Genomic DNA, 12,944 nt, shown 5'->3' with positions numbered 1-12,944 from the left:
AAAACTGAAGTGCATATATATTAGATTATGTAGTAAATGTTTGCTCAAATTTATAATAAATTGCTAAGCAGCTTCCAAGTGGTTGAGCAATTTTACATAATCAACAATACTTGGCATTGTCAGGTTTCTTTTCTATTTAGGATTTTACTTTGGTATAGAGAAAAATCAAATTTTATGTTCAAAGTTTTAGACCATGGGGATGCCGCTTAAAACTGCATGTGTTCCCAGTCTCTGCTTTGAAGTATATTCTAATTCATAAAAGATAAAGAAGTAGAATGGAAAATGGAGCTATGAAGATGTCTGTTTTTAATGAGTGACTGCTTTAAATGAGCAACTATAATTTGCTTCCAAAAATGTTTATGGTAATAAGACAATCATGATTTTGCTCATTATCTGATAACAGTCTCTAATTATGAAGTAGGTATCACATTTTTTCTCTATACAGTTGTAAAATTAAGACCAAAATACATATATTACCTTCTCAAAGGTATCAATGAGTGAAGGATTGGGTCTATGACCCAAGCACTTTGACTTTAAGACCTGGGCATTAACCACTATTGATTCTATTTCCCTCACATGTTGGTCCTGAGAACACAAACTGGCTAAATGTGAGGCGACACACTTAGCAGATAACACAGTATGTGTTACAGATGTTGTTTATTTTTAATAATATTGACAAACCTAAAAATTTGATGGAAATGCAGATTTCCTAAGAATTATTTTAAAAATTAAAATAGCTGGTGATAGTAAGAACTTTGCTCACCACTGGCGGAAACAAGTTTTAGGCTATTAAAAGCCTTGGGCAGGTCCTTCTCTCTCCAAGTTTTCACTCAGAGAGATATCCTCATTGACATTGGCTTCTATAAGAACGTAGGTTTGCAAATCTCAATGTAGGAATATGGGCTTAATCATTGAAATGTTCAAAATAATAAAAACTTCAAAACAGATCAATCTTTATAAAATGGTGTAAAATATTAAAGGAAGTATAAGTATAATTCTAAAAATAATTCAGAAGCTGAACAAAGGACATGGCAGCAGGAAATCATTTCCATAGTTACTGAGTTCATTGTGGCTGAACTCTCAGTGCAGCCAGAGCTCCAGCTGCCCCTCTTCCTCCTCTTCCTAGGAAGCTATGTGTTCACATCATTGGGGAACCTTAGTATGGTCACACTGATTGGGCTCAGCTCTCACCTGCATACTCCCATGCACTTTCTCCTCAGCACTCTGTCTTTGATTGACCTGCCATTTCACCGTTCACCCCCAAAATGCTGGTAAACTTTGTAACAGAGAGAAACATCATCTCTTATCCTAAATGCAGGACTCAGCTCTACTTCTTCCTCCTTTTGAATATGACCACGACGTGGCCATCTGTAGCCCACTGCTTTACCATGTCATCATGTCCTCTCAGGCCTGCCTTTCCCTGATTTTAGGGGTATGTAATGTAGGTGTGGTTTGTGCATCAGTCCATACAGGCTGCATGATTACAGTCCAATTCTGCAAATTTGATCTAATCAACCATTATTTCAGTGTTTCTTTTCCCCTCCTGAAGCTTTCTTGCTCAAGTAACTATGCCAATGAAGTGCTGATTCTATTTTTTGGTACATTTAACATCTTTGTCCCAATCTACATCTTCATCATTTCCAGCATACTACACATTCACTCGACTGAGGGCAGAGCCAAAGCCTTCAGCACGTGCAACTCCCACATCTCAGCTGTTGCTGTCTTCTTTGGTTCTTTCCTATCTATGTACCTACAGCCATCATCAGCAAGCTCCATGGACCAAAGCAAAATGTCCTCTGTGTTTTATACCATTCTTGAACCCATGCTGAACCCTGTGATCAACAGCTTGAGGAATAAAGATGTCAATGTTGCCCTGAAGAAAATGCTACACAGAAAAAAGTTTCTGTGAACAGAAGTAATGAATGCATGATTTATTATATCTAGGTCATTGACTATCACATGTTGTGAATTGATGTTATGAAATTTAGTCCATTTGTAAATATTTTTCCTCTTCTGATAGGATTTTATTCTTGTTATTATGGTACTTTAGTGGCATTTTCTGAGCATGATTTTATCTTATGTGTATCACAGAGGCAAAGTTAGAAAGAAATGCTAATGATGGTAAATATCCTTTTAACCAATTGTGCTCACTCCATCACTTTACAACTCTTCTATACAATTGATAACTCTGTTCTCAACTCTAAATGAAAATACCATCTGCCAAAGATGATTACTACCCTCTTTTCTTCCATCTATATAAACTACACAAAGTTATAAATATTGCAGACATAATTTCTAGCTTTGAGGTTCCTCTTTTCTGCCATATTCCACATTTGTCTGTCTAATTTCCAAAAACCCAATGTGGATGACAATAATTCTGCATACCCAGACCAGAATATAATTTATTGGGGGCTCCCCTTTCTTCCATATGCCCTACATGTCTTTCTAAGGTAGTGTCTCAAATAGGAAAAAATTGGGAATTTTCGTCAGAATACAAATCTCTTGGAGCTGTCTGAGATCAACTAGAATAGAGATTCAGACAAAAAAAGAGAAATTGTTAGGAAGGATAATGCTTGGCAAAACATTTTGTAAATTCCTAGTTACAGAAGAACAAAATCTATTTTATCATTGATTTCTACTAACAGAAATCAATCCCTCGTGGGAGAAAATGTTTTTGAGATCATGGGAATCTCTAATTTATTTTTTGATTAATGTTGTTATTGCATGTGGAGCCAAATCGTGGGAGATTTTGAAATCCATTGAGAATTAATTGTATATTTCTAATCCCCATTGCAACACTTGCAAATAATACAGGATTCCAGTTTCTGATAGCAAAAATCTTAAGGTAAGTGAACATCAATTTCTCAGCAGGTCGTACAACTCCTATAAGGTGTTTAAGTTGTGTATTTAAATGCTGTAATTAATAATTGGTTCTTCAAGATAATGCATTTACTTCATATTCACTGATCATTTAATTTTATTCAACTTTTAGTGAATCATTTTATTCTCAAAAGTAAATGTTATCTGACAAGCTTTGTAGTTGAGGATATTGAGTCATATACAATATAGTTTTCCTAAAGTCACATAACTGGTAAGTAATAAAGTCATGATTCAATTCTTGCTATTTTGACTACAGAATGGCTTTGAAACTCATAACACTATGCTATTGTATTGATTTATTTATTTTGAGATTGTATTCATTTATTTTATATGACTCCAGAACATACATTACAAAAAAGACCACCTATTATAAAATTTAACATATGCTTGTGTGTTTATTTTCTGTCCATATGTACTCTGGATAATTTACTTTCCCATTATCTGAACTTCAGTGTCAGTATTCCTTTCAGAACCACAAATGAGTGAAGCAAATCTTATAGAGACTGGGGTTCTAATGTCTTGCTGCCTTAAAAATTGGTTACATTTGCTGTGAACGTCTAGAGTCCCTGGGTAAGGGTCGCAAAATAACCGGGACACAGGGGATGCAGAGCCAAGGCAGCAATTGCAACTGCATGCTGAGGTTTATTTGCAAGTTCCTTTTATATTCTTCTTCTAACAAAGCAAGCAATTCTTCAGTAACACTTTACCCGCATTGCCCAAAAATCATGCCTCAGAGGGTACACAGAGCTAAATTCAGATTGTTCCTGTTCATTTGATAAGTACCCTCCCAAAGTTCTTTGTAGACATTATCTAATCCCCGAATGTACTGTTCCCAGGTCCAGTATGCAGGAAGCTTCTTCCTCTTGGCCAAACCTTGCAGAACTTGTGACTTGCGATAAGGGGAAGAGAACTTTTCCTCCTCCTAACTGAGGTTTGCCTCAGCTGACCTAAATCACAGCCACAGCTCTTGCAAAAAGTCAGGCCTGAGGGAGCTAAACTCTGCAGACTCAAACCCCAACATTAGGCTATCTGCAAGTTCTTTCTTTGTAAATGGCTTTTCCTATTTAAATCATGTCCTATCAAAGGCACAGTTACAACTGTCATGCTCAATGATCAACTTGAGTTGTGAATGGGCTCCTAACCATCACTATAATGTTCAAGACACTGTTGGGATTATTTTAGATGTGGAAGATCCACAAGCCTGGACAAGCTGACAGCATTCAATTGACACATTCTCCTGTTGCTCTCAGTGCTTTTCAGAGCAGCTTACTGCCATAGATGTCCCTGATGGGAGAAATAGCTCCTTTTTAAATCTAAATCAGAATGTCATGCTTTTCATGGTCTGCAAAATGCTCAAAAAATCATTATAAATTTTCCATTGTCACTGTAGGGATCTCAGGGATCTCTTGATCTCTTTGCTTCTTGGTTTTTGCATTTCCTTTTGAATGCAGTCTGTTCCGTGACAGCCAGGAACCAACTTACTTCTCCTCCTGATCTTGAGCAGAACATGCTCTCACCTGCTTTCCCATTTATATCTCTGGTTGAGGCTACTTGCTCCTTTTGGAAGAACTCAAGTCAATCAAATAGAAAATTCAGAAACTATTTTCTAAATTAATAAAAAACAAATAAAATAATTACTCAGAGTCACATAGTGGTTTAAAACTTGCAGATGTTGATACAGACTTTGTCCTCAAAATGCTCTTCTTATTGATGAGGAAATAGACTCAGGGGTAAATGACCTGTTACACAGACCCTACACCAGGGAGTATAGTCCTGCTTTCATCCGATTTCCAAACAAGAAGCCTATGTCATCATTCAGTCATAGGGGATAGGATGTGAAATGAACAAATATTTCATTCAGATGAAATTCATACAGATGTTTTGTAATATTTTGGGGGGATAATTTAATAAATATTGGAAGATCTCCTTTCCATTGTATTTGAATCCCTTGAAAAGGTGGTCCTCATTCACTACACAGAAGATTAAATTTATGAACTCTATTCTCTTGGCTAAAATGCCAGCTTTATCAGAGTCCAAAGGGACAACTGCAATGGCATTTGAGATTCTGATATCTAGTGAATATAATTTAATTGTATCACTTAAAAAGAAAATACTTCCACAAAAGGGGAACCCTGGGATTTCTTTGACAACTGTACTCTATATTTTATAGCACTCAGGAGGTTGGTATAGGCAAATTTTTACTAAATACAATGTTTCCAATACCTACTTTACATAATTGTATATTTTAAAAGTAGGAATTTATAAGAAGGATTGTTCATACATGTTAAGTCATAATCATCTATGTTCATCTACAAATTTGTTCATCTATGTTAAATTAAAAAAGTAAAACTCTAAATTTAATTTTTATTCTAATGAGGCTCACATATAATTATATATATATATATATATATATATATATATATATATATATATATATATAATTTCATTTACATACTGACAATTCTGTGGGTAACTTGTAAGATCCGAATAAACTGCATGTACTCTCACATTCATGAATTGCTGATGTACAAACAACCAGATACTTTTCTTGGAAATGCATTTATGTTTCTCAAGGTGAATAGCAAGCACTTTACTTACAGTATTGTTGTTTTACAAAGCTTTAAAGGCAGTAGAATTGTAGGTCACCAAACATGGGTAAAATCTGTTGGAAAATCAAAGCAGTACCTTCTTATAGGAGACCACATCACATATGGTCACCTGTGCTGAAGGAAAGCATAGACCCATGCAAATAGTAACCAATTATTTTCACTTTCTTTTAATGAAATAACATTTTATTTTCAGTGAAATCTCACATACGGAAATACCTTATTTTTAGTCATTTTCAAAGTGACTCAACTACTAAATTACTTTGATAGGAAATTTAAATATTGCCATTCATGTTCCCCTAACTTTCTAAGTTCAAGATATTGGATATAAATAAATGTTCTTTTGATGATGATTCAGGGCAATGACAGTTATGCAAATTGGCTATTTTATGTATTTAGGTGCATTTTTCCTGGTCCCAACTTTCTGGAGATTTAGAGAGCTATTTGAGGATTTTTTTTAAATTATTAATTTTTCTGCCACCCTCAATTTTGTTTAAAATCTTTGTCTGCCTACTCCTTTCAAATTTCGTGTCTTCATTCTGCTCTCTTTCAGGTATGCTAAATGATTTCCTAACAAAAATGGTGATATAGTTTTAAGAAATATCCAATTTAGGCTGGTAAATTAATGAACATTAATAAATGGATAACGTGATGCTTATAATTGATTTCTTAAAGGTGTTTTACTTACATTCAGTTGTTTTGTAAAAATGAGATTGTAAGTCACTGAATAAATATCGGCACATAAATTATGTATTCCTGCCCATCTGTGGATTCCTCAATCTGCTGGGCACTGTCAAAGCATAAACTAATGTGTTTTATTTACTCTGACAGATAAGCAATTTTTGTCTTCAAATCAGCAGGAATGTTTCATTAGTCAGAGAGATAGGATTACTGAGGTTCTGATTTGTGGATTAGCCTTCCTAATGGAAAGGATTTTTATATTATCTGAGATTACAAAATGAAATTTGGAGCTATTCGAGCTTAGCAAAAACCATGGTACCCAATAAATGGGTCTGAACCCAAATGCTTCATCTCTGTCTCTACTAACTTTCACAGTGTGTTGATTTCTCTGTATCACAAATATTGTGTCCATGTGAACAATTCATTGAAAAACTTCACACCCTTCATGTGATGATGGTCCAATTTCTTGGACATTATCAATGGGGCTGCATGGTGTTTCATTCTGGCAACTCTGAGTCTCTTTCTCTTATTGTATTAGCTAATTTCCTGAATTTAGAGATTTGGATCTCTTCTTGTTTTCTTGGAGATAACATCCCACCTAATTCATCCTTTAAATCAACATACATATTGAATACAATTAACATGCTGTAAGTTATATAGTAAAAATATATTGCAATGAATTTCACAATTTTTATGTTGTGATCATGAAAATATTTTGTTGTGAAAAATAAAAGCAAAATAATGTATTCTTTTGTGTATGGAATTTTTTCTTCATTAATATTTTTTTTATTTTGGAAAAATAAAATTTAAAGCCACATCTTGGTCCTGATTCTTAATGTTTCTCTCTTCAGTGTCATGAATTCAAATAATACTTTGTTATTCAAATGTCCCAAAGAAAATTATCAATATTGATTGACTCTGTATGCAATATACAATGTTTTAGCTCTGCTTGAAGTTTAGGAAAAACAAATTTGGTGAACAATAAGACCTGCAACTCTGATCTAAATTTTTGAAAGAAATGTCAGTGAGCCTTTGACTTTGAAAGATGGATGGGAGTGCAGGTGCAGGGCAGATGTAATGATTTCTTGATGGCTAAAGTGTTTCACCTGAATGTTAACACTGCTGTTTCTGTAAAAGAAAGATCTAAATTATAGTCAAAGATGGCCTATGGCCCTGCAATTTTATCAATCCACTTTCCCACGAAAGGGGAAATGTCCTGGCCTACTCAGATTTTCCTTTCAGAAATCGGACATAACAGAAAGACTATCAGAAGGGATTAGAGCCATTTCTATAAGTTCTTTTCTATATTCATGATCTCTACAGAGAAATCTTCATGTTCCACAGTCCCCAGTTTAGAGAATGCCAAGTATGCTGGCTGATTCATGGAGGTCATAGAGAACCAAAATAGACAACTCTCACATGGTCACAGCTAGATCTGAAGCCATGAGCTCATGATGTCAGAAGGTTCTATTGGCATATGCTCAGACAAAGAGAGTAAGATGTCTTATTTTAATAATATAAACAAAAAAACTACTTTATGGAAAGTTTGTGGTTTTTCTCAATGTGTAATCATTAGAGGCTTAAGCCTGGGAACCAAATGAAGTGACGTTGACTTCAGCATGGTTGGGTTTGGATGGAACCGTGGCTCTGGGTTACATTTAGAGTCTTTGTCCTTGAGGTTTTAAGATGTTCTTGGTAAGGATGAAGTCATGTTATCCATGAGGGTGTCAGAAATGCAATCCACCAAAAGAGCATGAAATTCTGCTTTGGAAATCAGAAAATAAGCTTAATGTCCCTCTTTTATCTCTTTTAACAGATACTATTTTGTAAGAAAATGGCTACTTCAAACCTCTCTTCAGGGACTGATTTTATCCTTGAGGTGTTAACAAAACGCCCAGAGCTCCAGTTGCCACTCTTCCTCCTGTTTCTTGGAATATATGTGGTCACAGTGGTGGGTAACCTGGGCATGATCCTCTTAATTGCCATCAGTTCTCAACTTCACTCTCCAATGTATTACTTTCTCAGTCATTTGTCCTTCATTGATCTCTGTTACTCTTCTGTCATTACCCCTAAGATGCTGGTGAACTTTGTGTCAGAGAGGAACATCATCTCCTTTCTGGAGTGCATGACTCAGCTTTACTTCTTTCTTTTTTTTTGTTATTGCAGAAGATTTACCTTCTAACAGCCATGGCATATGACCATTATGTTGCTATCTGTAGCCCACTGCTTTACAACATTGTCATGTCCCACAGGGTCTGCTCCATCATGATGGCTCTGGTGTACTCCCTGGGTTTGTTTGGGGCAATGGTCCACACCTCCCGCATGTCAATGCTGTCCTTCTGTGAGTCTCATATTGTCAGTCATTATTTTTGTGATATTCTGCCCTTGCTGACTCTATCTTGCTCCAGCATCCACATCAATAAGATATTGCTCTTTATTATTGGAGGAATTAATACATTAGGTCCTACTCTGGCCATTCTCATCTCTTATGCTTTTATTCTCTCTAGTATCCTCCATATTCGCTCCACTGAGGGTCGAGCCAAAGCCTTCGGCACCTATAGCTCCCATCTCATGGCTGTGGGCATCTTTTTTGGGTCTATAACATTCATGTATTTCAAGCCTCCTTCCAGAAATACTATGGACCAGGAGAAGGTGTCCTCTGTGTTCTACACCATGGTGATTCCCCCTGATCTACAGCCTCAAAAACAAGGATGTGAAGAATGCACTGAGAAGATTGTTTGGGGGGAGGCAGTCATCCTGATGAAGTGGGTACTTGTAGGGATCAAGAAGAAATGAACCAGATGAAATGGTGTCAGATGATTTTTGACATTTCTTTCTGTCTTCCAAAGAGAAAGCCTTCTTATTTAAAAAATACAGAGTCTATGCTTGAAAATGACTGAGATTTTTAATATTATTGAGCAATTCAGTTTTCTGATATGTTTCAAAGAAATAGGAGTTAGCAGCAGAGGGAAGATAAACATTAAGATTTTTATGATTATAAAAACAATATTTTTTGTTGGAAATATTGATGGATATAGTTCCATGGGAAGGACAGTCTGAGATAAAATTATGTATCAGTGAGTTTATGTGCTAATTTAGTTGGTAATCCAGTTTCCTTTGAATTCAAAGTACTACTTTCTATGTGGTGTTTTATCTAGCATGAAGAGGCATTGCACAGAAGTATCTGGCTTAGTCATCTGAGGGAATAGTTAGCCTTTATCATGACATTCCTTTAAAAAGAGATTAAATTTGATTATACTATATAATTTTTTTTCAGTTTAGTCTCATTTTGACAAAATTGTCAAGCTGCAGACTATAGGACTTAAGTTAAACATTATAGAGACTGTAAGACAACAGTCCAGATGATCAACGAAAAATGTATTCTTCCTTTTAAGTAAGTGAAAAATTTACTTCAGTGGTTAGTTTCAGTTTCCAGACAAGTGTGACTACAGGAGACCTTTTCATTTTTACCACTCTATCCTTTTCTTAACTCTCACAATTCCATACTATAACCATGTGTATGTTATATGAGACCCTGTTCTGCCTCCAGTCTCAGCTTGTCAGTCTTTTGACCTGCACATGGCTTAAACCTATGTATGTGAAAGAGTGGAAAGCTCTTCCATGTAGGTAGCTAATAATGAATCATAGTTTTGGACTCATTAGATTCCACAATAATCTGGCATAAACATTTCCACCAATGTAGTGTCTCCAAACAAGATATTTATTCTCCTACAATTCTAGAGGTCTAATTTAAAAATAGTCTTAATGGCCCTAATCAAGGTTTCAGTTAGGCCTCATTTCTTCTATGTGTTATGTTTTAGATATGAGGTATTCCCCACAAAGCTCATGTGTTAGACAATTCAAGTTAGCAGAAGATAAATGGTTGGGTTATGAGAACTTTAACCTAATCAGTGGATTACTCCACTGATGAGAATTAACTAGGCAGTAACTATAGGCAGGTAAGTTGTGACTGAAGAGATAGGTCACTGGGGGCATACCTTGGGATTTATACTTTGTCCCTGGTGAGCAGAGCTGTCAATCTCTGCTTCCTGATTGCCATGCTGCTTTCCTTCTGCCATGACGTTCTGCCTCATCTTGGGTCCAGAGCTATGGAGTAGCCATCTGTGGACTCAGACCTCTGAAACTGTGAGCCAAAATAAACTTGTCCTCCTCTACATTGTTCCTGTATGGTGTTTTGGTCACAGTAATGAAAAAGCTGTCAACATCATGGAGTATCCAGGGGAGAATCCATTCTTTTCTTTGTCTAGCTTTCTGGGGCTGCTGGCTGCCTTAGCTTGTGGCTGTTCCACTCCAATTTCTGCTCTGTGGTCTCTACTATCTCTTATCAGGATATATTTGATTGCATGTAAGGCCCATCTGAATGACAACTGATGATCTCCCCATATCAGGATCCTTACATGTCACATGTGCAAAAAGTCTTTCTTTCCCTTGTTTTCCATATAAAGTAACATTCAAACATTCAAGTAACATTCACAGATGTTGGGACACTGGTATGGATATCTTTAGGGAGAATTTTTTTTTTTTAGTCTACCAATGGGTCTTCAGGGACACAAGGACCTCTGAGATCAATTTAAAAGTTACATATTCTCTCTGGGATTTTTAGAGTATTGATTGGGCAATATCACAGGAAAACAATTATAAAATTCTGTTGGTCCTAAAACCACAAAACATTACTTGAACCTTTTTAAGATATATGTTCAAATGTTAAAAGGGAGCATGTGTTCCGTCCAAGTTATTATCAGTGTCTGTCATTATATAAAAATGGTATCTTTCTTTGATTTATATTCTACATCTTAGAGACTAGTGGTTAAATACATTCATAGCCCATCAATACCTGTCATTTATAACAAACACCAGTACCATGACCACTACAATGATTTCACTTCTTTATGTTTTTGAAACTGTTTTTTCCCCTGATATTAACTAGAAGTGGAGACCTTTCTAAGTTTTGTGAACTTCTTTACTTTAGTCAAATACATTCTTACCTGGAGAAAGGCAGAATAGGTCCTATAGGCTTCCTGTATGCTAATTTCAGGCAACAAATCTACCTTCATCATCATCTATACACAGAATGATTTTGTCCAGAAAACTATCCACATAAATGAGAGGAGAAAAGGGTATTAATGGCAGAGTACTACTTCCTGGGTTTTCTTTGGGGTAAATGTTGGAGTTTATTACAGTACCGTGATTTCTATATTGTATGTGGTATTATATATTACATGTTTGTATAACTTCCCTGTGAAAGCTGCAGATATGAAAATTAAAATTCAATAGATTTAACTTGACCACCAATCATAAGTATAAAACAAAGAGTATACATGAGTCTCCTATGTGTCCATCCAGGGTCCTTTCTATCTTTTCATCAAGAATAATTATTGGCATGAAATTCTGAATTAAACAACAATTGGACCATAAAGATTGCCTTTCTGCTTTTTGTGTGAATTTTCTTATCATAAAGGTATAGCACTAAGAAATTTTTTAAATGATATATTGATTTCTGTAATTTTATACATGAATAATCTAAGTTTAAGAGTCTCAATGATTTCCTAAGAAATAAGTACTTTGATAAAATTAGTATTATATTTGTGAGGTGCTTACACCAATATCTACCACATAATAAGCATCTCTAGATAATATTGCCAAAAGTAATAATATAAAGAACAATTATTATAGTTAACACTGCTATTTTTATTTGGGGATATTTGAAACTTTACTAAGTAAGTCAAGTTCTGAGTCAATTATGTTTATGTACATTTATGTGTAAAATTCATTAGAGATTCTTGGATGCTTTTTAATCAATTACCTTAAACAAAGTAGTTCGTTGGTGAAAGCCTGGTATTTGTGATTGGTAGGCACAAAATATCTGAAGTGACTCTAGGTCAGAAGGATATATTTCTCACTTGTCACAAATGGGAAGAACCTTAGGCAGGTGGAATGAGGAAAGGTCGATGGAAGCCACTAGAATCATTGAATGAAAGAAATTTCAGTCACAGGAGATGTTATAGGAGGAGAGGCAGAATAGTGATTGGGACTAATAATTAAAGTTTGATTCAGAGCGAAGAAGTCCATGGACAATTTTTCTAAGGGTCCTAGAAATTTTCTGACCCAAGCCCTTGGATGGGAAGGGAAATAGAATATTTTTTCCTATGTTCATCATTCTGTCCTATATTAACCACTCTAATTTTCAGAATTTGGATTTTCCAAGAGAACAAAATTTCAATAAGGAACTAAGTTTTCCTAATATATGGTTTTCTAACTAAATCATCCAGCCACAATACACAAATATAAGCAAACAACAAAATATATGATTATCTACAATGGCAACATATAAAATGAGAGAATATTTGGGATCTTAAAAACATTTTAAAAGGTAAGCAAGACAACCTCAAAGAAGAAAAGTCTTTAAATTGAATAAACTCTGCTTTAGGAAAAATTTCATATTACTCTTATCCTTTCTCCCATTTTTTTAACCAATTGATGAACTCTTTAGTAAAAACCTAGGAACTGACTTCTGATTCACTTTGGGAATCATTGTCCTGAATTCTCCACATTACAGAATCCTCATCAACAACTTGAGAATATGAAATCTGGAAATTTTTTCACCACTCTTGAGACAGGTATCAACAGAGGCTACAGAGCATAATAAGATGACTTTTGCAGAGGGTTATTAAATACTGATCACTCTGTTAATCTTGGGCTCTGTAGGTCTTGGGCGACTTATATGTGTATGAGTGTGTTTGATCTTTCTAATGAGCT

General features: G+C 35.3%; 2 pseudogenes across 2 annotated transcripts; both read left to right on the top strand.

Annotated features, from left to right (window-relative positions):
• The first annotated feature begins 1,028 nt into the window (after positions 1-1,028).
• On the top strand, positions 1,029-1,909 carry LOC308632804 (olfactory receptor 8G1-like; annotated as a pseudogene). The gene has a single exon. The product of its transcript is annotated as an olfactory receptor 8G1-like (transcript).
• A 6,092-nt stretch (positions 1,910-8,001) lies between these two features.
• LOC308642651 (olfactory receptor 8D2-like) lies at positions 8,002-8,928 on the top strand (annotated as a pseudogene). The gene has a single exon. The product of its transcript is annotated as an olfactory receptor 8D2-like (transcript).
• The last annotated feature ends 4,016 nt before the right edge of the window (positions 8,929-12,944 follow it).

The sequence above is a fragment of the Spermophilus citellus genome (assembly GCF_964194105.1).
Source record: "Spermophilus citellus genome assembly, chromosome: 2".
Taxonomy (NCBI): domain Eukaryota; kingdom Metazoa; phylum Chordata; class Mammalia; order Rodentia; family Sciuridae; genus Spermophilus; species Spermophilus citellus.
This window is presented reverse-complemented; position numbering and strand designations above follow the sequence as displayed.